The 27,339-nt window shown below is 46.0% G+C and overlaps 1 protein-coding gene across 7 annotated transcripts in view; it reads right to left on the reverse strand.

Moving 5' to 3' along the window:
- nrcama (neuronal cell adhesion molecule a) overlaps window positions 1-27,339 on the reverse strand; it is a 478,378-nt gene that overhangs the window by 287,220 nt on the left and 163,819 nt on the right. For 6 of the 7 annotated variants that reach the window (XM_038780573.1, XM_038780570.1, XM_038780576.1 and 3 more), the window contains one exon: window positions 5,641-5,707. The exons of the other annotated variant lie outside the window; for it this stretch is intronic. The gene's annotated coding sequence lies outside the window, so the exon portion shown is untranslated. The remainder of the gene's footprint in view (window positions 1-5,640; window positions 5,708-27,339) is intronic. 7 annotated transcript variants of the gene reach the window in all.

Genomic DNA, 27,339 nt, shown 5'->3' on the forward strand with positions numbered 1-27,339 from the left:
TGAGTGTGTGTGAGGTGGTGGGGGTATGCGTGTCAGGGTGTGCGCACGTGTTAGGGTGTGCGTCTCCGAATTACTGCATGAGAGGCGAATGGTTGACATTGTTTTATATTTGTTTGAGTTCGTGGTTAATCAATTTGCTCTCTCTTTGATTCAAGTAAACCTTGTTTGATTGCCTCCTCTTTTCTCACTGCATAAATAATTAAATACATTTCGATTTGGAAAAGGTAAATCCTGGGAAAGTGAAACTGAAACCATGGTCATGATCAATCGAGGAGGGTGGATAGAGGGGGCGCGCCTGGGCAGAGAGGGGGCGGCTGGGCAGAGAGGGGCGCCTGGACAGAGAGGGGGCGCGCCTGGACAGAGAGGGGGCGCGCCTGGACAGAGAGGGGGGGCGCACCTGGACAGAGGGTGGGGTGCCTGAACAGAGAGGGGGATGCCTGGGTAGAGGGGGAGGGGATCCTGGATAGAGGGGGGTGCCTGGACACAGAGGCGGGGTGCCTGGATAGAGGGGGGGGAAGGGAACTCCTGAATAGAGAGGGGCATCTGGATAGAGAGGGTGGGGCACCTGGATAGAGGGGGAGGCGCCTGGATAGAGGGGGATGCCTGGATAGAGGGGGATGCCTGGATAGAGAGGTGCCAGTTCTACCCTCCTCACTAGCTCATTACAGGTGTTAATTATACGATAACCAGATGACCGCAGGATTTCCAGCTCCAACAACATCATCAAGGGGTGAAATTCAGCTATTGCATTGCGGCCGGCACAGAGCTGGGGGATCAAGTGTCAACCCAACCCGCTATGCCCGGCACGATCTGGATCACATCTTCGCGAGGCATGATCCAGATAATGATATTTAAATGAGCCCAATGGTCCACTGCCTCATTCAATTGGTGCCCCAGAATCAATGGTCAGGCCTGTGAGGTCTCAACCGAGCACCGATTAGCACTGTCAGGTTGTCGCTGCCAAGCGTCAGGGACTTGGGGGGAGGGGGGGGAAGGGGGGGGGAGTGAGGAGGCCCCAGAAAAGTTGGGGGTGTGAAAGTGGGAGGGTCCTGAAAGAGGGAGGGGGGACGGAAAGAGGGGGTTAGTGACAGCCTTTCAAAATGGGGCCCTGATCCGAGAGGAGCCGGCCCAGCTGGCGAGCTTAGCTCCCCAGTCCCTGAAAAATTTCAGTGTGGCTTCAAAGGGGAGAAACTCCCCGAGGCCCAAAGAAACAGCTGAGTGCCGTTGACTAAAGGCCTCAATCTCGGCATTGCAGCTGTCGCGAAACACCCCTCGAACGTGCCCGAGACCGCGCTGATATTTTTCCAGTGAATCTCGATATTTACGATAGTGACGTTTGAGGGGCATCTTGGCAAATACATGAATAGGATGGGAATAGAGGGATACGGACCACGGAAGTGTAGAAGAGTTTCCTTTTGACGGGCAGCATGGTTGGCAGAGGCTTGGAGAGCTGAAGGGCCTGTTCCTGTGCTGTACTTTTCTTTGTTCGTTGTTCTTGCCCAAGGTCAGCTAGCCTGACAGACTTGTGTAATTAGGAGCAAATACCAAAAGCATTCACCCCTGATGTTCTTTTTAAACCAGAATTTATCAAGAATATGGAACCCCAGAAAGTGTTCACTTATTTAGCGAGGCTGGCTGAACATTGTATTGGCTTTCTACAATGGACTGCAGCAGAATGCAGCTTTACTTCCTGCGATCGCCGAAACATTGCTGTGACTTCAAAGAGCACTCCCGTATGTTGGAGAAAGATGGAGATGGGGCATTGCTTCTGTTAAGAGATTATGTGGAGGCTTCAATGCTTATTGAGACTGACCATGTAGAGCAATCTCACCCCATGTGGGAGAGCAGTAACCTCCACAGTACCTCTTTCTGAGGTATATCCACTGACATCTTGTGACTTGGCTGAGTCTGATCCCACAAATCTAAATTTGTTTTATACAGCGTGCTCTTCACAATTGTCTTGCTTCGTCCACAAACAGGTTTCCATGGTGTTACATTTGGCCTGTCTATTCAGTTGGACACAAACGGAGACTAAACAACTCCTGGTGCTCAGTTACAACAAAATCACATTTATTAATTATTTGTCCTGGCTGGTGATGGCCCTCTAGTGTTGGAGGATAAACACTGCAGACACGCATCAGCGCAGGATTGCCTGCCAACATACAGAACAGGATGGTGAACAAGTGAAAACGTGGCTGCCATTCACCGGTGCCACAGCTGCCATCTTGCCTCCAACATTAATTAGGTCCTTTATGTTACTGGATTGTTGGTAATGGCCTATCTTGCGTTTGGAAGCAATTTATAAGGTGATGTGATTACAAAAGCCAGAAATGGCCGGTTCACTCGTTCACCCACATGGGCCGGTTGGGGAAGTTTGGGAGCGTTCTCAGGATACAAGTTAAATGTAGGGATGGGCCTAATGGCCTCCTTCTGCACTGTAAATTCTATGAAAACAAAGCAAAGTGTACCCGGTGAAAGTGTTGGGTTTGCAAGGGGCAGCACGATGGCGCAGTGGGTTAGCCCTGTGCCTCACGGCGCCGAGGACCCAAGTTCGATCCCAACTCTGGGTCGCTGGCCGTGTGGAGTTTGCACATTCTCCCCGTGTTTGCGTGGGTTTCACCCCCACAACCCGAAGATGTGCAGGGTAGGTGGATTGGCCACGCTAAATTGCCCCTTAATTGGAAAAATTAATTGGTACTCTAAATTTTTTTTAAAAATTTACGTTGTGTCGGCGAGCCAATCTAGGGAGGGGGTTGCCATTTAAGGTGGACAGAGTGGTTTAGATATCTGGGGATTCAGGTAGCGAGGGAATGGGCGATGCTACATAAATGGAGTTTAACAAAACTGGTGGAGGACGTTAGGGAGGATATGAGGATGGGACAGGCTGCACTTGACTTTGGCAGGAAGGGGCCAAGTGGTATAGATGAATCTGCCTCGGTCCCTGTTCATATTCCAGACACTCCCAATCTTTGTATCGAAGGCCTTCTTTTGAAAACTGGATATGATTATTTCAGACTTTGTATGGGCAGGGAAGGTGCCAAGGGTTAAGAGGACCTTGTTACAGAGACAGAGGCAGAAGCGAAGGTTGGCGATGCTGGGTGCCAAACTTTGAGAAGATGAGGCGATGGTGGGAAAGAGAAGGGGTAGAATGCGTTAGGATGTAGGAAGAATCCTGTAGGGGGTCCAGCTTGAGGGTTATGGTGTTGGCGGCATTGCCAATGGCGCCAAGGAAACACTAGAGAGCCCTGTGGTGCAGTCCATGGTGAAGGTCTTGAACCAGCTGAGGAGGCACTTTAGGATAATGGGGATGTCGTGGAACTCTGTTGTGGAAACAATGCGGTTTTGAACTGGGAGGGGTGGGGGGGGAATAGATTACAGATACAGGAAGTGGAGAGAAGTGGGGCTGGTTAAGGTGAGGGATTTGTACCTGGAAGAAAGTTTTGCCAGGAAAGAGGAACTGAAGGAGAGGGTTGGGCTCCGTGAGGAAGTGAGTTTAGGTACCTGCAGGTAAGGGACTGGAAAAAGTTCCCAGGTTGCCGAGGTACACCCTGTCTGAGCGACTGCTGCTTCCAGGTGTGGAAGGGGAGGGTAGATTTGGAGATATATATATGGATGGCTGGGAGAGCAGGGAGGTGAGCAGGTGATGGAGATTTAAGCAGGTGGGAGAGGGAGCAGGGAGGGGAGATAAATTAGGGAGTATGGAGTGAGGCACTATGAAGGGTAAATGCGACCTCCACATGCGCAAGGATGAGCCTGATCCAGTTCAAGGGCGTACACATGACTCAGGCAAGGATAAATGGGTTCTTCCAAGGAGTGATAAACGAGTGTGAGAAGTGTGGGCGAGGATCTTCGAATCATGTTCATGTGTTCTGGGGCCGCAAAACATTGGGGAGATATTGGGCGGGAGTACTCGCTGCGCTTACAAGGGCAGTGGGGGTGGAGGTTGAGCCGGACCCATTGGTGGCAATATTTGGGATATCGGAGAGGCCGGAACTGATGGAGGGGAGGAGGGCCAATGTTGTTGCCATCACCTCTCTGATTACCCTGTGAAGAATTCTGCTGGAGTGGCGGTCAGTAATGTTACCGGGGATGGCGGCCTGGCCGGGGGACTTATATGACTTTCGTTAGTTGGCAAAGATTAAGTGTGAATTAAGGGGTTCAGCGGAGGGCTCCGAAGTAAGGTGGAGGATGTTCGTGGCCATGTTGTGAGGAGTTGTTTGTCGCGGCGGGGATGGGGGGAATGGGTGAAAAAGGGAAACCGTATATTCGTGTGATGGGGAGTTTGTTCCCCAAATTGTTTGTGTTTTGTAACCTTTTATAAACATTTGGAATAAAATACATTTAATAATCCACAAATGCTCCGTCCTGTCCCCCTCCCCAAATGCTCTGTCCTGTCCCCCTCCCCAAATGCTCTATCCTGTCCCCCTCCCCAAATGCTCTATCCTGTCCCCCTCCCCAAATGCTCTGTCCTGTCCCCCTCCCCAAATGCTCCATCCTGTCCCCTTCCCCAAATGCTCCATCCTGTCCCCCTCCCCAAATGCTCCGTCCTGTCCCCCTCCCCAAATGCTCCGTCCTGTCCCCCTCCCCAAATGCTCCGTCCTGTCCCCCTCCCCAAATGCTCCGTCCTGTCCCCCTCCCCAAATGCTCCATCCTGTCCCCCTCCCCAAATGCTCCATCCTGTCCCCCTCCCCAAATGCTCCATCCTGTCCCCTTCCCCAAATGCTCCGTCCTGTCCCCTTCCCCAAATGCCACATCCTGTCCCCCTCCCCAAATGCTCTGTCCTGTCCCGTTCCCCAAATGCTCCATCCTGTCCCCCTCCCCAAATGCTCCATCCTGTCCCCCTCCCCAAATGCTCCATCCTGTCCCCCTCCCCAAATGCTCCGTCCTGTCCCCCTCCCCAAATGCTCCGTCCTGACCCCCTCCCCAAATGCTCTGTCCTGTCCCCCTCCCCAAACGCTCCGTCCTGTCCCCCTCCCCAAATGCTCCACCCTGTCCCCCTCCCCAAATGCTCCGTCCTGTCCCCTTCCCCAAATGCTCCACCCTGTCCCCCTTCCCCAAATGCTCCATCCTGTCCCCTTCCCCAAATGCTCTGTCCTGTCCCCCTCCCCAAATGCTCCGTCCTGTCCCCCTCCCCAAATGCTCCGTCCTGTCCCCCTCCCCAAATGCTCCGTCCTGTCCCCTTCCCCAAATGCTCCGTCCTGTCCCCCTCCCCAAATGCTCCGTCCTGTCCCCCTCCCCAAATGCTCCGTCCTGTCCCCCTCCCCAAATGCTCCGTCCTGTCCCCCTCCCCAAATGCTCCATCCTGTCCCCTTCCCCAAATGCTCTGTCCTGTCCCCTTTCCCAAATGCTCCATACTGTATCTTCCATCATTCCTCCCCTTACTCCCACCCTACAACCTGACAATATTTCAATAAAGCAAGTTCTCTATTTCCAGCTCCACACAAATATATTCACCACATCACAGAAAAAATACAAATTGAGCTTGATTGCAGATGGCAATTGTTGCTGAAATCACTCTGAAAATCACCCTGCACATCACTCAATATTTTAAAAATTGGCTTTTAACCAAAACATTTGGTCTTTCCCAATACTGTCGCTTCCTAATTGTATATATTAAAGAGTGAATTAATATATATTTACCCCCAATGCTTCACAGGCTTTGCGGCACCCTGCACATTGACCTCTTCAGAGTGATGCTCCAGAATCCCTGTAAATAGAAGCACAATATTTAAAGATACAGCAAGCACGCGGCCATCGACAGCTAATTGCTGATGCAAGATAGACACAGGGTAGCTGCCAGTTTGTGCTGGAAATCCAGGCTAGTGGAAATCATTATAAGCCCCCATGAGAGAGAGGGGGAAGTAAAAAAAACCAAACATGCTGCTCTTAGCATTAGTCTGATAGATCTGGTCCTCTGACCCTGTCCATTTCTCCTCCTGCCTCCCTCCCTGCCATGTATAAAGCTGCATTATAAATGAGCTGCGATTTCTCTTCCCTCTGCAGTAGCTTTCTGACTAATGGGAAGTACAGTTTTATAGTGTCTGTTCCTCTCATGTAGAAAGATGTCAAAAGTGTCACAGATATAGCCTCCACGCGAGATGTGGCTGGAAGTCAGCCAGCTCTTATGAGTTGACTTTGCATCCATGCACACATAGGAGCGGGAGTAGGCCATTCAGCCTGCTCCATCATTCAATACTGTCATGGCTGATCATCCGCTTCAATGCCTTTGCCCCTCACACTATCCCAATATCCCTTTACATTATTTGTATTTAGAAATCTGTCCATTTCTGCTTTAAGCATACCCAATGACTGAGCTTCAACAATCCTCTGGGGTGGTGAATTCCAAATATTCACAACTCTCTGACGAAAAGGATTTCTCCTCATCTTGGTTATAAGTGGCTTCCCCCTTATTTTGAAATTGTGTCTCCCTGTTCTAGACTCCCCAACCAGGGAAAATATCTTACCCCCATCTACCCTGTCCAGCCCTTTAAGATTCAATGAGATTACATCTCATTCATTGAACCTTGAGAGAATACAGACGCGGTTTCTTCAATCTCTCTTCATAGGATAGCCTCGCCATCCGGGGAACAAGTCTTGGGAACCTGATCTCCCTGTGACTTATTGTCACTAGAAAGTGACTTATTGATGAAGACACCCAGGTCCCTTTGCACATCCACGTTTTGCAAAATGGATAACATCACATTTTTCCACATTATATTCCATCTGCCTTGTTCCTGCCAATTTCTCCTGCCCAGTCCGTTCAAATCCCCTTAAAGCCATTTTGCAACTACCTCACAACACACATTCCCAGCTAGTTCTGTGTCATCCATGAATGTGGAAATTTAACATTTGGTTCCCATATTGTGAACAGCTGGGACCCCCAAGTACTGACCCTTGAAGAACCCCACTAGTCACAGCCTGTCAACAGGTGAGAATGACCTGTTTATTCCAAGTCTCCATTTTCTGCCTGTTAACCAATCCTTAATCCATGCCTGTATATCTGTCCCATGTGCTTTAATTTTGATGACCAACTCTTCTGGGAGACTTTATCAAGTAGGCTTTATCACAGAAAATCTAAATGTACTAAATCCACTGACTGCCCTTCATTAATTCTGTTCAGAACATTCTCAAAAAGCTCCAACAGCTTCTTCAAATATGATTTCTCATTTATAAATCCATGTTCACTTTGCTCAATCTGATCAGTATTATCTAACTGTCCATTTACCATGTCCTTTATAACCGATTCCAGACAGGTTACTCCCAAAATTAGAGAGCCTTGGTTCGAGAATCTAAGTAATCTTCCTAATCTTCCATGTCTTAGCTGAAGAAGTAATTTAAGAAAAACAACACTGTTAGTGTGCTTGAAGCTTAGGTGAATATTTGTACATTTTGAAGGATATAGTTGGTTTGTACTATATTCATAGTTAAAGCTCTCATTCATAAAGGGCTAAAGTAAGACTGTTAAGAAGGTGAACTTCCTAGCATGCTTTGCTAGATGGGAGAGGTTAATAATCAGTCCCATCTTCACCCAAGGGCACCTTCACATGACACGCTTGTCATAATATACACATCAGTATATAATGGTGCAGAGACACACACTGACTGACACACCGCAAGACCAACCAACACACACAACACAGCAGCCAATCACCAGTTAGGGCACGGTCACTATAAAACCAGAGGGCACTAGTTTTCCCGCTCATTCGGGATGCAGCCTCTGAGATGGACAGAGCTCGCAGCTAGTAGCACAAACCTTTACCATGTGCTAACAGTTTAGACTGGTCAGGATAGGCATAGGTCTTCAGTTAATCTAACATAGTGTCGACCCCCAGTATGTTCAACAGTTCTTAGCTTAATAAAATAGTGTTGCTCTATTACAAGTGTTGGTAACCTGTCTATGTTACTGCTAAGGTAAACGCAGTCTCCACAGATCCAGAGTACCCAACACGTCAACGCTATTCTAGAATACGGTCTCACAAAAGGACCCGTAAAAATATGGGACAAATGCTCCCATATTTTAATCTTGTTCTTGGGATGTGGAAAACGGAAGCAATGCAGTATTTATTGCTTATGCCTAGCTGCCCTGCGAGCATCAAGTCTCAACCACCTGGTGGGAGACTAGAGTCGCAACAAGTCGCACCGGATAAGTGTGGCACGGGTTCCACTCCTCACGCCCCAGGAGGATGTTTACAGCAATCTGGCAGCCATTGTGCTCACGTTCTGGTGCCAGTCCAAAAATGCCAGATTTGCAGAATTGAATTCCACACCTTGTCGTTATAGGATTTAAACTGAGGTCAGCTGGGTTGTGAGCAGCACCTGATGAAAGGTGTACGACTCAATTGGGATTAGAAATTGCTGCAATAACCAGAGGCCACAAAAGGTTCCTTTCCTCCCCTGCACAGCCTTGACTGAGCTCAGCTGGCCCCGGTACGCCGTCAGCCTCAGCACCTCTGGGGCTGGAAGGAATAAAAACAAAAATCAGCCAGGGCTTGTGCACCTGATCACTGCCCAGTGAACATTTCACACACTTGACGTTCGGTAAGAAGAGGACTGTGCTTGGGTGCGATTACCCCAATCACATTCAGTGTGAGGATAGGCAACCTAGATGAGATATGCGGGAGATGCCCACTCCCATAGGGTTGGTCCCACCCCTAGCCAGCACCTTCCAGTTAGGAGAAAAAAACAAACCTTTGGAAATCTTTGCTTGGCTGTATCTCTTGGCCTCAACTATGGGTCAATTGCCAGACGCTCACCGCAAATTCAGAAGGTGGTCATTTCAAACCTGACTCCAGACAACTGGGTACAGACCTAGGCTTCAATATCCAGTAATATGCATTTTTAATGTCTGTTCCTTAGACATTGGCGAGCTTCGATGGGTCTGGGCCATAAGAAATGTCTCCCTCTTCACAATCCCGAGGGTGATTTGTTGCTTTCTCACCTTCAACTTGGAATGTGGCCTTGCATTTTTAAACAGTTTTTCAGTCAGTTAAAAGTATGAAAATCATATTTTCAAAAAAGGGGCACAGTTTTGTGTTACCTGCATTTACATATCGCCTTGAACGTAGCAAAACATCCCAAGTTGCTTCACAGGAGCGCTATCGAACAAAAATCTGACATTGAGCCACAGATAATAATAATCTTTATTGTCACAAGTGGGCTTACATTAACACTGCAATGAGGTTACTGTGAAAATCACCTAGTCGCTACATTCCGGCGCCTCTTCAGGTACACAGAGGGAGAATTCAGATTGTCCAAACTACCTAACAGCACGTCTTTTGGGACTTGTGGAAGGAAACCAGAGCACCGGGAGGAAACCCACACAGACACAGGGAGATCGTGCAGACTCCACACAGACAGTGACCCAAGCCGGGTATCGAACCTGGGACCCTGAAGCTGTGAAGCAACAGTGCTACGCACTGTGCTACCTTTCTGCCCGACAGGATGACCAAAAACTTGGTCATAGAGATAAGAAACATCTTAAAAGGTGGAGAGAATTGTAGAACCTAAGGCCTCAGAAACTGAAGTCACAGCCACTTGCGGAGACATGATAAAAATCTGAGATGCTCAACAGCATAGCAGCACAGGAACTTCAAAGGGTTGCAGCACTGGAGGAGGTGACACAGATAGAAAGGGCGAGACCACGGAGACATCTGAAAACGCATGCAAGTATTTTCAAATTGAGATACTGTGGCCAGGTAAATCAGTGCAGGTTAGTGGCAGAGAGGTGATGGGTGAACGGGCCTTGGTGAAAGTTAGAACACCAGCGGCAAAGTCATGGGCAAGCTCAAGGCTAAGATGTAGAATGTGGGAGGCTGGCCAGCAGTGCACTGGAATGGTCAAGCCTAGTGCTAATTTCCACATCAATGAGGGCGTCAGCAATGGATAAGCTGAACCCGGGTCAGAATTGGGCAATGCTACAATGGTGGAAACAGGCAGTCCTGGTGATGGAGTAGATATGAGGTCAGAACCTCTCTCAGAGTTAAATATGACAGCAAGTTTGATAAGCATCTCGTTCATCTCAGACGGCTGCCAGGGAGTGGGATGGAGGCAGTGACCAGGGAAACTAAGGGCGAAATTCTCCGACCCCCACGACGGGTCGGAGAATAGCGGGAGGGCCTTCCCGACATTTTTCCCGCCCTCCCGCTATTCTCCCCCCCACCCTCCCCCCCCCGCCCAACTCCCGACACGAATCGCTGCCGCCGTTTTTTTACGGCCGGCAGCGATTCACAGCTGTTCGATGGGCCGAAGTCCCAGCCCTTTACGCTGTTTTTACGAACGGCAAACACACCTGGTCTGGCCGTTCGTAAAAACGGCGGGAACAACTTGCTTTTTATAACCATGGCACCGATTGGCACGGCAGTACCACGGCCGTGCCAAGGGTACCATGGGCCCGCGATCGGTGCCCACCGATCGCGGGCAGCGGGCCCGATGCCCGCGCACTATTTGTCCTTCCGCCGCCCCGCAGTATCCATTCGCGGGGCGGCTGAGGGGCATCCCGGCCCGCGCATGCGCGGGTTTCGCGCAAATACGCGATGACGTCATCCGCGCATGCGCGGGTTGGAGTCTTCCGATCCGCGCATGCGTGGCTGACGTCATATGACGCGTCAGCCGGCGCTAACTCCGGTAAGCGGGCTTAACGAAATTCGTTAAGCCCGTGATGCCGGAGCTTGCGGCGTCGGGCTGCTAGCCCCGACCGGGGACCAGAATCGGTTCCCGGTCGGGAAGGGGCGCGCTGGCGTCAAACCCGCCCGGATTTGACGCCAGCCTTACGATTTCTCCCGTTTTGGGAGAATCGCGCCCTAAGTTTTGGCAAGGATCTAAAAGAACAGCTTTGATCCTACCAATGTTTAGTAGAGAGAATTCATTGCACATATAGCACTACGCGTCAAAGAGGCAGACTGACAGAGCCAGTGAAGGTGCGCAAGAGAAATGGTGAGTGCGACGGAGCTACGCTCCATCCTGCGGAAACCAATGTTGCATTTTCGGGACTGTTATGTTCTGCATTATGGCCATGGTAAAGAGCTACACAGAACATTTAGGTCTTTGACTGGTAAGATAGTTTATTAACAAGATGGAAAGATAACTAACGAACTATAATACAAACTGTAACTCGTAATTGAATTCAGTGTATTCTCCTGGAGCTACTTCTAGTGCAACTGTCATCTAGTACGACTTACTACCAACTGCCGAATCTCTCGGATCACCTGGTAGATCTCTATCGCTATCTGCTGTTCGGAGGTTGTATTGATAACTATATACATTGATAGATAATACACATTGATGTGCACATGCATATCACCACCGGGATCATTTCATCCAAGGGGAGAATGTGAACGAGAAATTGGACGAGGCCAGTTATGATCTTTGGTGGGGGTGAGAGGGGATACCAGTCGTAATGGTGCAGGAATGGGAAGAGAAACCACTGTTGGTGACTCTCTAATTGAGAATCAGACGATTGCAGTCCCACTCAGCAGAATGAGAGTACGGAGGCGGAGGAGGAGGGTGCAATGGTCAACTGAGTCAAAGGCTGCTGATAAGTTAAGAACAATGAGGTGGGGGTAGTTTATCTTTGTCACAGTCACAAAGGATTTGCAAACAGGCCGTTTTGGTGCTATGATCGGATGGAAACCTGCTTAGAGCGATTTAAATGTAGTGAACCCGAAAAGATGTGGCCTAAACATGGTTGTGACTCCTCCTCCATGGTCATTACCTAGTCCATTTTTGGATATCACCTTCCATGACAATTTCCTGCTGCTCCCTGTTTAGTGTGGATGACAAGAGGTAAATAAATGATTGGGTTAAACTAATGCAGGCAGCAATTCAATACACACCTGCCAATTAGTGTGCTTAAAATAGAGCACAAAAGCAGTTAAATCCCCCAGATTGCTTTGAGACAGTGAAAATAGAGTGTCAATATCCTCAACAATCGAAACATTTAAATGTAGAAACAATCTCTATGTGTAAACGCTGGATTGATTTATTCCTGCAGGTTTTATCAGTTGGCTGTTCACCCCCAACTCCTCACTCAGCCCAGCTGCCTTGATTGCCTCTAATCTCCAATGCCGAAGTCACAAAGACAATGAAACAAAACTATTTTCTTCATTGCCCCGAAGAGTTTTCTCCTGGGACCCACTTGTTCCACTCCCCATCCACTGGCTTAACCTATGTCCCTTCCACCATTGGTGCACAATGCCTGTGGTGTTCTCCATCTGCAACTGGTCAAGGCTTCCTTCCGCAGCATCTTCCTAAGCCGTAACGCCAACCGTATTGAAAGACAAGGGGAGCAGGTGCATGGGGAAACCATCAACTTCAGGTTCCACTCCAAATCGCAATACCTCTTGACGTGGAACTATACAAGATTAGGAATGCAAGGTCCTCAAGGGGAGCGACAGGGTAGACCTGTAGACCGGGTGTTTCCCCTGACTGGACATTCTAGAATGAGGCGCCAAAGTTTTAGACTAAGGGGTGGCAGATCAAAAACAGAAATGAGGAGGTATTGCTTCACTCTAAGGGTTGTGAATCTGGAATTTTCTACCTCAGGGTGCAGTAGTCGTCAGAGCACTAAACAAATCTGAGGAGGAGGCACATAGCTATTTTTATTAAAATTTAGAGTACCCAATTCTTTTTTTTTCCAATTAAGGGGCAATTTAGTGTGGCCAATTCACCTAACCTGCACATTTCTGGGTTGTGGGATTGAAACCCACGCAGACATGGGGGGAAATGTGCAAACTCCACACGGACAGTGACCCAAGGCTGGGATTCGAACCAGGGTCCTCAGTGCCGCAGTCCCAGTGCTAACCACTGCACCACATGCCGCCCTTATACATAGGTTTTTAATTAGTAGCGGGATGAACAGTTAGAACATAGAACATAGAACAGTACAGCACAGAACAGGCCCTTCGGCCCTCGATGTTGTGCCGAGCAATGATCACCCTACTCAAGCCTAACGTATCCACCCTATACCAGTAACCCCCCCCCCATTAACCTTACTTTTTAGGACACTAAGGGCAATTTAGCATGGCCAATCCACCTAACCCGCACATCTTTGGACTGTGGGAGGAAACCAGAGCACCCGGAGGAAACCCACGCACACACGGGGAGGACGTGCAGACTCCACACAGACAGTGACCCAGCTGGGAACCGAACCTGGGACCCTGGAGCTGTGAAGCATTTATGCTAACCACCATGCTACCGTGCTGCCCACGGTTATGGAGAGCGGGCAGGAAGGTAAAGATTGGACTGAGATGAGATCAGCCATGATCGTATTGATTGGCTGAACAGGCTTGAGGGGCCGAATTGCCAACTCCTGCTCCTCGTTCTTATGTTTTTATGTATATTTCTGTTCCTTCATTGTCATTGGATCAAATTCCTGGCCCTCCCGACCTAACAGTACTGCCGCAGCATCTTCACTTAAAGGCTCCATTATACTCCTGATGGGCAATAAATGAAACTGGCCTATATGAACAGCCTTCTGCTGAAAGCATTAAGAATTCACTTGGACACACAGGCAGAAAACAGAGAAGCTGTTACTGGAAACCGATCCATTTTGCATGTCAACTTCCAATGTGAATTTTGACTCAGCGATAGTGAAGGAACAGCGATATATTTCCAAGCCAGGATGGTGAGTGACTTGCAGGGGAACCTCCAGGTGGTGAGATCACCAGATATCTGCTGCTCTTGTACTTCTAGATGGTAGTGCTTGGAAGATACTGCCAAGGAACCTTGCTGAGTTCCTGCGGTCCATCTAGTACAGGGGTGGGGAAACTACGGGCCACGGGCCGCATGCGGCCCGCCAAAGGTCTTTATGCGGCCCACCAAGATCAAGTCATAAAAATTTTTTTTTTTAAATTTTAATGTTAATAGGGGGGGCTGTTGGGTTACTGGTATAGGGTGGATACGTTGACTTGAGTAGGGTGATCATTGCTCGGCACAACATGTGTTTCATGTGAAGTTTCTACTTTAAAATATTAATTAATAAAAATTAATTGCTTTTTTTTTCTTTAAAAACCTTTTATTTTGGCTATTTTAAATATTAATTATTTTACTTAATATACTATGCGGCCCTTTAAAATTGTGAATTTCTGAATGTGGCCCTTGCACGGAAAGTTTGCCCACCCCTGATCTAGTAGATGGTACACACAGCTGCCACTGTTCATCGGTGATGGAGGGATTGAATGTTTGCGGAAGGGGGAGCAATCAAGCGGGCTGCTTTGCCCCGGACGATGCCGAGCTTCTTGAATGTTATTGAAGCTACACTCATCCGGGCAAGTGGGAGTGTTCCATTATACTCCTGACGTTGCCTTGTAGATGGTGAGTTACCTATCACAGGATTCCCAGCCTCTGACCTGCTCTTGTAGCCACGGTCTTTCTATGGTTTGTGGTCAATGGTAACCCCTAGGATGTTGGAGGTTACACTGGCCACTGTTACATCCACTTCACCTCACATTATGGAAATATTTACCCTCACTGCAGCTGACTTCCCATAGTACATCAGAGGGAATAGGTAGAAAGTGCAATCAATTATTTTAAACCCAGGAGTCCTATTTTAAACGTGTATTCGCACAGCTTTTTAATACCATACAAGTGGAAGCGGATCTAAAAGAGCCCTTGAGTGAATGTCTGCAGAGAACAATGAATGGAGCACAGCATTGTGACAGTACCATACAATAGCCCAAGTTATATACGTTTCACACAGGACTGAAATAGACTCTCCATTGAAGCAGGAAATAAAATGATACTTGAAAGGGGAACAACTACAAGGCAGAGAAGGAGGAGGGGCAGTTTCTCTTTACATTTGATATAACCCATTGTTTCTCCGCCTGATGGTAGATCGGCTTGAGCTCCGGTGGGTATTGCTTTGGAAGATAAGGCAAAGGGTGGAGGAGGGAAATTAGATACAAACATCTGGATAGGTGGAAGGCTCATGTTAATAACAAGCACATTCACACACTGCTTCCCCTGACTATGATCCATTGCTGCATTAAAATGCAGTCTTTGCATCCTTCAGAGATTGCGACCCCATTACCCTTCCGAAAGGTCATGGCGAGGACGGTGTAAGAGTCTAACAGAACTGCACAGCCTTGCTGCTAAATGTTGCAATGCTTTCCTTGCTAAAGCACAGACAACAATTAAAAGCAAACTGAAATAAATTCAGATTCTGTTAATTTTTTTTTTTTAAATGGTGCAATCGGTTTTGGAGGGACTTCATGCAGTTTTATTTGGTGTGATATTGCAGAGAACATTGAAGCTGAGAGCAGAGGTGTAAGGGAAGGTGGCCATAGTTCTCCGTAAAAGAGGTGCAAACTTTCTGATACAGTACTTCTTAAAAGAATCTGGGCCGGTTCAGCTCAGATGGCTGGATGGCTGGTTCATGACGCAGGGCATGGCCAACAATTCCTGTACCGGCTGAGGTTATTCGTGAAGGCCCCGCCTTCTCAATCTCGCCCCTCACCTGAGGTGTGGTGATCCTCAGGTTAAATCACCATAAGTCAGCTCTCCCCCTCAAAGGGGTTAACAGTCTATGGTCATCTGGGACTGTGGTGACATTACTTTACTTGAGAGTACTTCTTTAAAAACATATTATTGTTCCAAATCTCTCCACTCGAAGCCATAATACTTTCACCAAAAATGGCCCCAAAATGGTCCCCATAGTTGGGGGGTTTGTCAGATGTCCTGCATTTGGAAAAGATCAAGTGTGCCATTAGTACTGGGGCGCTGTTTGACCATGACAGCGTCACAGAAAAATAAACACACACAGACACCTGGGCCTCAATGCAAAATCCTCATCTCCATATTTAAATCCCTTCGTAACCCATGACCTCCCTGATCAGCAGTCCCCACACTCCCACATTCTCAATTACTGCCTTTCGAGCATCACGTTTCTCTCGAGCTGACCATGTCATCAGCCGATTAGGCCCCAGGCTTTAGAATTTGCTGCAATGAACTTTTCACTTCTTTCTCTTCTGGAAAACCTTGGTCACCCTCCATAAATGGCTCATTCGTTGTCTGCTGATATCTTCATGAAGTGACTTTGAGGCATTGTTTTTATGTTCATGCTGCTCATTAAATACCCTGCACCAACTTATCCACTGAGCCACTGGGCGGGGGGGTCGGGTTTGGGGGCAGGTGGAGGAGGCTTCTCGTCTAGGCTCGAGCATGAGAACATTGATTGTTCTCTCCTCTTCCGTTCTCTTCAACTAGGTTCTCTTCGGCACAGTAGTAATGGCCTCTCTGAGAATATGGAGTCAATTCAGACAGCACTTTCAATCAGGGTCTATGTCACTACTGGCGCCAATCTGTGGGAACCAGCTGTGATGGATGCTGGGACAAGCTCTGGGAGAGAGAGGGGGTTGCGGTGTTCAGAGATTTGTTCATGGGGATACGTTTTCCGGGCTGGAGGAGTTGATGGAAAAATTCCAACTCCCAGAAGGGAATGTTTTTCGGTACTTGCAGATTTGAAACATTTTGCGGAAGTAAATTTTCCTCGTTTCCTCTGTTGATGGCAACTTCTCCTATGGATAGGGTGCTATCTGTTAATGAGATAAGGGAAGGGAGGGTATCAGACATATATGGGCAGATGACGGTGATGGAGAATGCTTCGCTGGAGCAAGTAAAAGGGAGGAAGAGTTAGATTTGTTTTGGAGAAGGGGGTGTGGAGCGAGGTTCTGTATAGGGTCAATTTCACTCCCTTGTGTGCAAGGTTGAGTTTGATACAATTTGAAGTCATGCACAGGGTACACTTGACCAGGACACATTTGTAGAGGACAGATCTGAACGTTTGTTCGAGTGGGCTGGCAAGCCATCACATATGTTTTAGTCTTGCCCTAAACTGCTTCAGCTCTGCGTTTACTTCTTCGAAACAATGTTGGAGATTTTGGGAGTTAGAGTGGGTCGTATCCAATGGTGGCAATCATTGGAGTGTCGGCTGCTGGGGCTGCAGGAGGGGAAGAAGGCTGATGTCTTGACTTTCGCCTCTCTCATAGCCCGGAGGTAATTCTTGCTCAGATGGAGGGCATCGGCACCACCCAAGGCGTCGGCATAGTTGGGAGGGGGGGGGGGTTTGTTGGATTTCCTGCATTTGGAAAAGATCAAGTTAGCCATAATGAGATCGGAGGATGGGTTTTAAATGTGGGACAGGTCACTGCTGCCTTGCGTTGCCTGGGATTTATGGGAATTCCTGGTGTCAGTTATAAAGACAAACCACGTACCCTAATATGACGTGGCCTTGGATTATTTATAATAATCATCTTTTTTGTCACAAGTAGGCTTGCATTGACACTGCAATGAAGTTATTGTGAAAAGCCCCTAGTCACCACATTCTGGCGCCTGTTCAAGTAGAGGCTGGTACGGGAATTGAACCCGCGCTGCTGGCCTTGTTCTGCCTTACAAACCAGCTGTCTAGCCCACTGAGCTAAACCAGCCACGGTTTATAGAAAATATTTATAGTATAAATATTACTGTTTACTACCACCGTATAAAAGGACAGTCCACGTCAGCTCTCCTAATCTGAGCCTTCACTGTATCCCTGACATTATTTGATACAGTGTTTTATTCTTGGGACAATATTGATGCTGGCATTTATTGTCCATCTCCTGGTGCCAGAGATGGCCCCGAGATTGGTTCAGCAAATCTCTTCAGGAGACACTTGTAAATGAGGAAATCTATTGAGCAGATGTTAATTCACCCACCTAAAAAAAAACCTATGCCCTGTTGTTTCATCTAATAGTTTCTTGAATAAACTCTAAGGCCTTCACCTCCACCATCCTTCCCAGGAGCCCATCCCAAGTGTTGATTACACAGGCAACGAGGGCTTTCTGGTATCAGAACCATAAAGTTACCTTTTGCTGAAATAAACTGGTTTCGCTTTATCTTACTCTCACTCTATAATTTCAGGTGGGCTAATGAGTTACCTTTACCATTGTGTTTTCTTGTCAATCTACAATGCCCGCCACTTACACTATTCTTGCGCATCCTGGCCAGTGGCCTATAATATGGGCATGTGGCGGTCACCATCTGCCATTACCATCAAAGCCAATTACAAAGACATCTCTCACAAAACATTAAGTGTACTGACTATTTTCAACTATATGGGAGATGGAAGCTTTAGTATCTTAATGTCCACAAGTTGCCACCAGGCCTGTTTGAATTGATTTGCTCCATAACAGAGATACACAATATGTTCCATTAGTCTGATGGGTTGCAGACGCTTTGATAATATGCATAATGCAAGTTTGTACATAATGTTATGCATGACCTCCAACCACTAGGTGGTAGTGTAAACCCATCACATGACCCTGTGGTCTGGGAGATGGGAGTTGGTCGTGCTGGGAGATAGAAGTCTTTGCAGTAGTTCCACAATAGTTGTTTAGTGTTAGTTGGTTACTATTTTAATTATCCTAGTTATCTTACCACGCAGTTGTTCCACAATATATTATTTTAAACTACACGTTCTGTAGTTCATCATTCACTTCGGCCAGTCTACAGAACTTGGCAGGTGCCGCTGGTGAAATGTGAGATGGCTGGGGAGGTTGAGACTGGGGACGATCCACACTTTTGTCATCTGTATGTACCGTGTAGCAGTTTTACTATCCACTCCTTATAGCAGGAAACCTCAATTCAACGTCGATGAGATCATGTCTCAGGTGCTTCCTTTCCAGGCTGCAAGGCCCAAGTCTTCACAGCTTTTCCTCATCTAAACAAGAACCTTTCCATTTGTTTCCCTCCTTTCATATCAGCTTTCAGTTCGGATCGCTCAGCCCAACAATCGACCTCTGACGACAAGACCTGAACATCTCACATGAAAATGAACAATGCACGTGTTGAAAAAGGACAAGATCCTCCACCTATCCCTTCCCTCCTTACAATAGTCCCTTCTACAGTTAAAAACCTGGCTGCTCTTGCTCAGTATCAGTGAGTTGTGAAGGGAGCCAAAGGTGCAGGGGTATTGTTTTGAGTCCGCAACTCAAGATGAAAAAGTAGCTCCATCCACCAGGCACACGTCTTTCTTCTTTCAGATTGTAACTATTGTGACTGGCCATTTAATTTTGTTGAGGCAACCAGTATCGGCTATTGTGCAACTTATGTTTTTTAAAAAGCACTTTATTGTAGCCTTGTGTACTCAGTATACAATAGGTTCTTTAGATGACCATAGTTGGAACAGCTCAGTCTTGGAAATTCTTGAGCTAAAATGTACTGCAATCTTTCTCTGTCTGCACACAAATGGTAATATACAAACATCTTCCCATCACTTCATTATTAGAACGCGAACATCAAGCAGAATGCACGGTGCTAAATACATGCTTCAATTGTAATGAAACACCTCTCAATTTCTCCCCGACTGCATCTCGTATCCTCCCCAATAATTTGCTGATAGAAAGCTCCATGGAATGACCACCATTTTAGCAGCCAAGTTACAGGCTACGGCAGCATTGCAGCTACCGAGATGGTCACTCCGCAAGGGCGGTCCCAGGATCACACACAAACTCTGATCCGAGAGGCCCTGACATCTCTACCTACACCCCCCCCCCCTCCCAAAAAAAAGAGGAAAACAGTCAGTGTACCTATTTCTGATTGAAGGGAAGGTGAAGGGAACACGATCTACATTGGAGGAAGACAACAGGGAACTCAGCTGTGATGCTTTACTCAGCTGGCCAGCCTGACATCACCTGCCTCGACAAGAAAAATGATCACTTACACAAACCGCCAGAACACGCCATTAAACCCTGGCTATCCCTAACCCCCGACAGAGAACTGGCATTTCAGGTAAAGCAGTCAACAGAGGCAATGAACAGCAGGGAAAACAGAAATTGACTGAACCTTTATCACTGCAATTGTGTGATTACAACTCAAACACCAATATTCAGAAGCCAGTATCAGACATTACCAGCTGTTGCAGCTCAGAACTTCAACTCAGAGCCACTAATGGAATCCAACGCAGAAAGACCTGAATGCCGTTACCATGGTTACTGGAGGCAGCTCTCGATGGAAGCAACAACAAATTCACTGAAAACAGTGGAGTATTTGTGTGATGATCATATTATCGTCACCAGGCTTGTAGTTCAAAACAAGATCTTGCGGTCACTAATATATTTCCAAAAATACTAAAATGGTATTGTTTCCTCTTTTAGGAAACTGTGGAATGTTCTATACATCGTCATTCTCATTTAGTGTGGGAATGGTCCTGTATACATCGTCATTCTCATTTAGTGTGGGAATGGTCCAGTATATATCATCATTCCCATTCAGTGTGGGAATGGTCCTGTATACATCATCATTCCCATTCAGTGTGGGAATGGTCCTGTATATATCATCATTCCCATTCAGTGTGGGAATGGTCCTGTATACATCATCATTCCCATTCAGTGTGGGAATGGTTCTATATACCATCATTCCCATACAGTGTGGGAATGGCCCTGTATACATCATCATTCCCATTCAATGTGGGAATGGCCCTGTATACATCATCATTCTCATACAGTGTGGGAATGGTCCTGTATACATCGTCATTCCCATACAGTGTGGGAATGGTCCTGTATACATCGTCATCCCCATACAGTGTGGGAATGGTCCTGTATACATCATCATTCCCATTCAGTGTGGGAATGGTACTGTATACATCATCATTCCCATCCAGTGTGGGAATGGTCCTATATACATCGTCATCCCCATACAGTGTGGGGATGGTCCTGTATACATCATCATTCACATTCAGTATGGGAATGGTCCTGTATACATCATTCCCATTCAGTGTGGGAATGGTCCTGTATACATCATCATTCCCATTCAGTGTGGGAATTGTCCTATATACATTGTCATTGCTATAACGTGACAATGGTTCTATATGCATTGTCATCCCCATACAGTGTGGGAATGGTTCTATTTACATTTTTATTCCCATAGGGTGGGAATGGTTCTATATACACTGTCATTTCTATACAGTGTGGGAATGGTTCTATATACATTGTCATTGCTATAATGTGACAATAGTTCAATATGTATTGTCATCCCCATACAGTGTGGGAATGGTTCTATATACATTGTCAACATCATACAGTGTGGGAATGGATCTATATACATTGCCATTTCCATACAGTGTAGGAATTGTTCTATATACATTGTTATTCCCATACAGTGTGGGAATGGTTCTATATACATTGTCATTTCCATACAATGTGGGAATGGATCTATATACATTGTTATTCCCATACCGTGTGGGAATGGTTCTCTATACGTTGTTATTCCCATACCGTGTGGGAATGGTTCTCTATACGTTGTTATTCCCATACAGTGTGGGAATGGTCCTATATACATTGTCATTTCCATACAGTGTGGGAATGGTTCTATATATATTGTTATTCCCATAGTGTGGGAATGGTTCTATATACATTGGCATTTCCATACAGTGTGGGGATGGTTCTATCTTCATTGTTATTCCCAAACAGTGTGGAAATGGTTATATATCCATTGTCATTTGACAATGGTTCCATGTACATTGTCAATCCCATACAGTATGGGAATGGTCCTATATACATTATCATTCCCATACAGTGTGGGAATAGTTCTAGATATATTGTCATGCACATAGTGTGGCAATAGTTTTATGTACATTGTCATTCATATAGTGTGGTAATGGTTCTGTATACAATATCATTTCCATACAGTGCTGGAATGGGTTTTATATACATTTCCATTCATATAGTGTGGGAATGGTTCTATATCCAGTCATTTCCATACAGTGCAGGAACGGTTCTATATCGATTGTAATTCATATAGTGGAGGAATTGTTCTATATTCATTATCTTTCCATATAGTTTGGGTCTAGTTCTATATAAATTGTCAATTATATAGCATGGGAATGGTTCTATATACATTGCCATATCCATAAAGTGAGAGAATGGTTCTATATATGTGGTCATTTCTGTATTTTTTCAGAATGGTTCTATATACATTGTCATTTCCATACAGTGTGGGAATGGTTCTATATACATTGTCAACATCATACAGTGTGGGAATGGATTTATATACATTGTCATTTCCATACAGTGTGGGAATGGTTCTAGAGACATTGTCATTTTCATACAGTGTGGGAATGGATTTATATACATTGTCATTTCCATACAGTGTGGGAATGGTTCTATATACATTGTCATTTCCATACAGTGTGGGAATGGTTCTATATACATTGTCAACATCATACAGTGTGGGAATGGATTTATATACATTGTCATTTCCATACAATGTGGGAATGGTTCTATATACATTGTCAACCTCATACAGTATGGGAATGGTTCTATATACATTGTTATTCCTATACAGTGTGGGAATGGTTCTATATACATTGTCATTTGCATACAGTGTGGGAATGGTTCTATATACATTGTCAACCTCATACAGTATGGGAATGGTTCTATACACATTGTCATTTCCATACAATGTGGGAATGGTTCTATACTCATTGTCATTTTCATACAGTGTGGGAATGGTTCTAGAGACATTGTCATTTCTATACAGTGTGGGAATGGTTCTATATACATTGTCAACCTCATACAGTATGGGAATGGTTCTATCCACATTGTCATTTCCATACAATGTGGGAATGGTTCTATACACATTGTCATTTTCATACAGTGTGGGAATGGTTCTAGAGACATTGTAATTTCTATTTTGTGTGAGAACGGTTCTATATGCACTGCCACTCCCATACAATGTGGGAATGGTTCTAGAGACATTGTCATTTCCCTTATATGTGAGAATGGTTCTATATACATTGTTATTCCCATACAGTGTGGGAATGGTCCTATATACATTGTTATTCCCATACAGTGTGGGAATGGTTCTGTATACATTGTTGTTCCCATACAATGTGGGAATAGTTCTATATAGATTGTTATTCCCATACAGTGTGGGAATGGTCCTATATACATTGTCATTTCTATACAGTGTGGGAATGGTTCTGTATACATTGTTATTCCCATACAGTGTGGGAATGGTTCTGTATACATTGTTATTCCCATACAGTGTGGGAATGGTCCTATATACATTGTTATTCCCATACAGTGTGGGAATGGTTCTGTATACATTGTTGTTCCCATACAGTGTGGGAATGGATTTATATACATTGTCATTTCCATACAGTGTGGGAATGGTTCTATATACATTGTCATTTCTATACAGTGTGGGAATGGTTCTATATACATTGTCAACCTCATACAGTATGGGAATGGTTCTATATACATTGTATTCCTATACAGTATGGGAATGGTTCTATACATATTGTCATTTCCATACAATGTGGGAATGGTTCTAGAGACATTGTCATTTCTATACAGTGTGGGAATGGTTCTATATACATTGTCAACCTCACACAGTATGGGAATGGTTCTATCCACATTGTCATTTCCATACAATGTGGGAATGGTTCTATACACATTGTCATTTTCATACAGTGTGGGAATGGTTCTAAAGACATTGTAATTTCTATTTTGTGTGAGAACGGTTCTATATGCACTGCCACTCCCATACAATGTGGGAATGGTTCTAGAGACATTGTCATTTCCCTTATATGCGAGAATGGTTCTATATACATTGTCACTCCCATACCTGGAGAAAACCCACGCAGACACTGGGAGAACGTGCAGAGTCCATATGGCAGTGACCCAAAACGGGAATCGAACCCGGGTCCCTGGCACTGTGACACAACAGTGCTAACCATAGTACTAGCGGACCGCCATATATAGATTAGTTCTATATACACTGTCATTCCTATACAGTGTTGGAATGGTTCTATATACACTGTCATTCCTAAACAGTGTAGGATTGGTTCTATATACACTGTCATTCCTATACAGTGTGGGAATGGTTCTATATACACTGTCATTCCTAAACAGTGTTGGAATGGTTCTATATGCATTGTCATTCCCATACAGTGTGGGTGTCACTCCCACACAGTGTGAGAATGATTGTATGTACATTGTTATTCCCCTGCAGTGTGGGAATGGTTCTATACATATTGTCACTCCCATATAGTGTGGGGATGGTTCTATATACATTGTTATCGTCATACAGTGTGGATGCTTTTATACACGTTGTCAGTCCCACAGTGTGGGAATGGTTCTATATACACTGTCATTCCCATATAGTGAAGCATTCATTACAAATAGTGTTTTGAAAAATAAAATGTTGCTCCAGCGAACTCCACACAATGCTGAACAATTGGCTTTAATTGTTATTGTCACTGGGCTATGGTGGGAGTAAGGATTATTTTGTTTTCAGAAGTGTTTTTCTCAGCATCTTAAACTGACACACCGTCAAACTGCTCCAAATGCAGTGTTATCTCGCAGAGCTTTCCTCATGAAAACGCAGCGCTGCCTTTCACCCAGAGCCCAGCAGTGACTGCTGGCTACTCGAGCTGATCCAGACAGAGCGACTGATGAAGTAATTACCCCACCGGAATTACACTTACAGCCAAACAGTGCACTGCGCTCCTTAAATTTAAATATGTTTTCAAGGTGACTGAACAGAACCTTGAAAGGGAAATAAAGAAACATTTGATGGTACTTTATATTATGGGTTAGCAGCTTTCATCAAAGATGTCAGACGCGTTTTTATTGCCAATTATTTCCAAGTAGGATATTGTTTTTGTGCATTAACTTCTCCCCAGGACGAAGGAGGAACTGAGGATTCTATAGAAAGCAGCCGCCTACACTCCAACCACTTCACCTCTTCAAGATTAAAGACACAGCCAGTCAAATCTTGCAATTAAAAGGGCCATGTTACCATTCACATGTCAACAAACCAGTTTGCTTTTTAAAAAAAAAACACAGACTTCCTTGTCCTGTTGCTAACTCAAGACAACTTGGAGGGTTGCTTAAAGACAGGGCTCCCTTCAGAGCTTTATGTAAACAGGGCTAAAAGACCTCAACTCTCCACAAATGAAGGGTTCTGGCACCATTTGCTGTGATATTGAGTTACTTAGATGCAGCTCCATCCCAAATGTGGTGGTGAAAGTTCACCTTGGTTCTGTTGGGTTGAGTGGCTGAAATAAAAATGTCATTCCTTCTCTTCTTGTTCCGTGGTCACCCCTACTCTGGCCTAGAAACTTTGGCTATCAGGCGCAGGCTGTCATGTCCCCTATGGGTAAAGTGGCTACTGAAAAGCAACCCTCTTGGCTCTCACATGAATATCGGCATGTGGGGAATGTGCATCTGTGGTCAGTGTGACTCTGTTGAGAGTCATTCCTTTGGTGAAAGGAGATGGCGGGTGAAGGGAGAACAAAAATGGCAATCGACTCTGGCTTTCTTGGACAGCATGGTGGCCTAGTGGTTAGCACAGCTGCCTCACGGCGCTGAGGTCCCAGGTTCGATCCCGGCTCTGGGTCACTGTCCGTGTGGAGTTTGCACATTATCTCCGTGTTTGCGTGGGCTTTGCCCCCAAAATCCAAAAATGTGCAGAGTAGATGGATTGGCCACGCTAAATTGCCCCTTAATTGGAAAAAATAATTGGGTAATCTAAATTTATAACAAAAAAAGACTCTGGCTTCCTTCAAATCCGAGGCAAACCTGTCCCTGTAACATCATCTCATGCCCCCCCCCGCCACAGCACCCACCCCCCTCAACTACCACCTCATAATACTTTACTGTGAAGAGAATGCTGTGTAGGATAACCAAAGCTGGCTAATGATTGCCTCTCAAGGCGCTATAAACATATTAAGGCAGGAACTTGAGCAAGGCTATTGGAATTCACTGGCTCCGCCCAGCAATGCATCAACACAGCACAGGCTCACTTCAAAAGGCAAGCAGAAAAGCCCAGCGGTTGGTGGCCCAATCAGTTTGACTCCGGCCTCCCAGACTCCGCAGTGAGATTAAGGTCAGCTTTCACTGGACAATAAGGGAACAGTTAAAACATTTCCCCACACCATTTTCAAGTCGATGGATTCTCTATCCCATTGACACACCGTACTTGTGCCCCCCCCCCCCCCCCCCCCCCACCCCCACCCCACCTCCCGCTCCCTCATAAAGGGGCTGGTTTAGCTCACCAGGCTAAATCACTGGCTTTAAAAGCAGACCAAGCAGGCCAGCAGCACGGTTCGATTCCCGTACCAGCCTCCCCGGACAGGCGCCGGAATGTGGCGACTAGGGGCTTTTCACAGTAACTTCATTGAAGCTTACTTGTGACAATAACCGATTTTCATTTTCATAATACCATGCTCGAAGATATTCCGCTTCCTCTAAACTCACTTTCGTATGGTCACTATTCATTTGAGATCAACTTCTGACTGTAAACCCCATGTCTTCAGTGCACTTACAGTCCTGGCAACGCTCACTGATTTGCAGCAAGATTCACTCATTTCAGTTTTAAAAGAACCTGGTAAAGGCATCACTCTATGTTTTAAACACATTTGTAATTAGCCTCACTCCCCATTTTTCCCCCAGTGAGAAGAGGCCTGAGCAATAGGCCGCACGAGTGGTGCAGAAAGACATTTTCCTTCTCCCATCCCACCTCTGCACTTAGTGTGTGCCATACCTCTGGAAGGACATTACTATGCCCATGGAATGAGTGAAGGGCTGCTGCTTTCAGCTATGCGACTGTGTTGGAATTCAGCTCACACTGAACGGACGACCCTCCCTTCAGTGACCGTTAGGGCCCTTTAGGAAATACATTCCAAGTGACGTTGCTGTCATTGCTTGTGATCTGCTGCTAGGGTTCAATCAAACTCCCACAGCCCCCAAAGACAAGTGTGGGAATGGAAAAATTCACAATGACACGGTGACTTCTAGAGATTGGTTAACTTTGAAGGGTTGGCACAAAATGTGTCCTGGAGTGTGCCCAGATGCCAAAAATGTACCAACTAACAGCAGGGGTAAAATACCAATAGCGAAAGCTGAAACATGTTAACTTATTCAGACTGCAGACATCAACTTTGATGCAGTGAATCGATGGCTTTCTTAGCATAAAGAATATGAAAAAGAAGAGTGAAACATGGACCCATACTTTTCTCGGAGTGGCTCCTGTACTGGGAACCACATACAGTGCGTTAGCACATTGATTGGAAATGAAATGAAAACCGCTTTTCACAAATACGCATGATACTTGGAGCTAGCCTAAAGCCAGAAAAACAGGCTTGGGGAGGGGGCACCTTACTTTTTGTGCCTTTCTGGCAAGATTGCGTGCAAATTGTTTCTTACTATAGTACGACTAATTAACTACAATTATATTGCAGGATGCAGCTGGCAGTCAGCTCATGATAAAGATTCAGCACCTCAGCCTCTTCAAGTTACCAAAGGAATGCCCTGACATTGTTCAGCAGGATCGGTTGGCTTTAACTTGGTAATGAGCAAGTGA

Source organism: Scyliorhinus canicula, chromosome 20 (assembly GCF_902713615.1).
Source record: "Scyliorhinus canicula chromosome 20, sScyCan1.1, whole genome shotgun sequence".
NCBI classification, from domain to species: domain Eukaryota; kingdom Metazoa; phylum Chordata; class Chondrichthyes; order Carcharhiniformes; family Scyliorhinidae; genus Scyliorhinus; species Scyliorhinus canicula.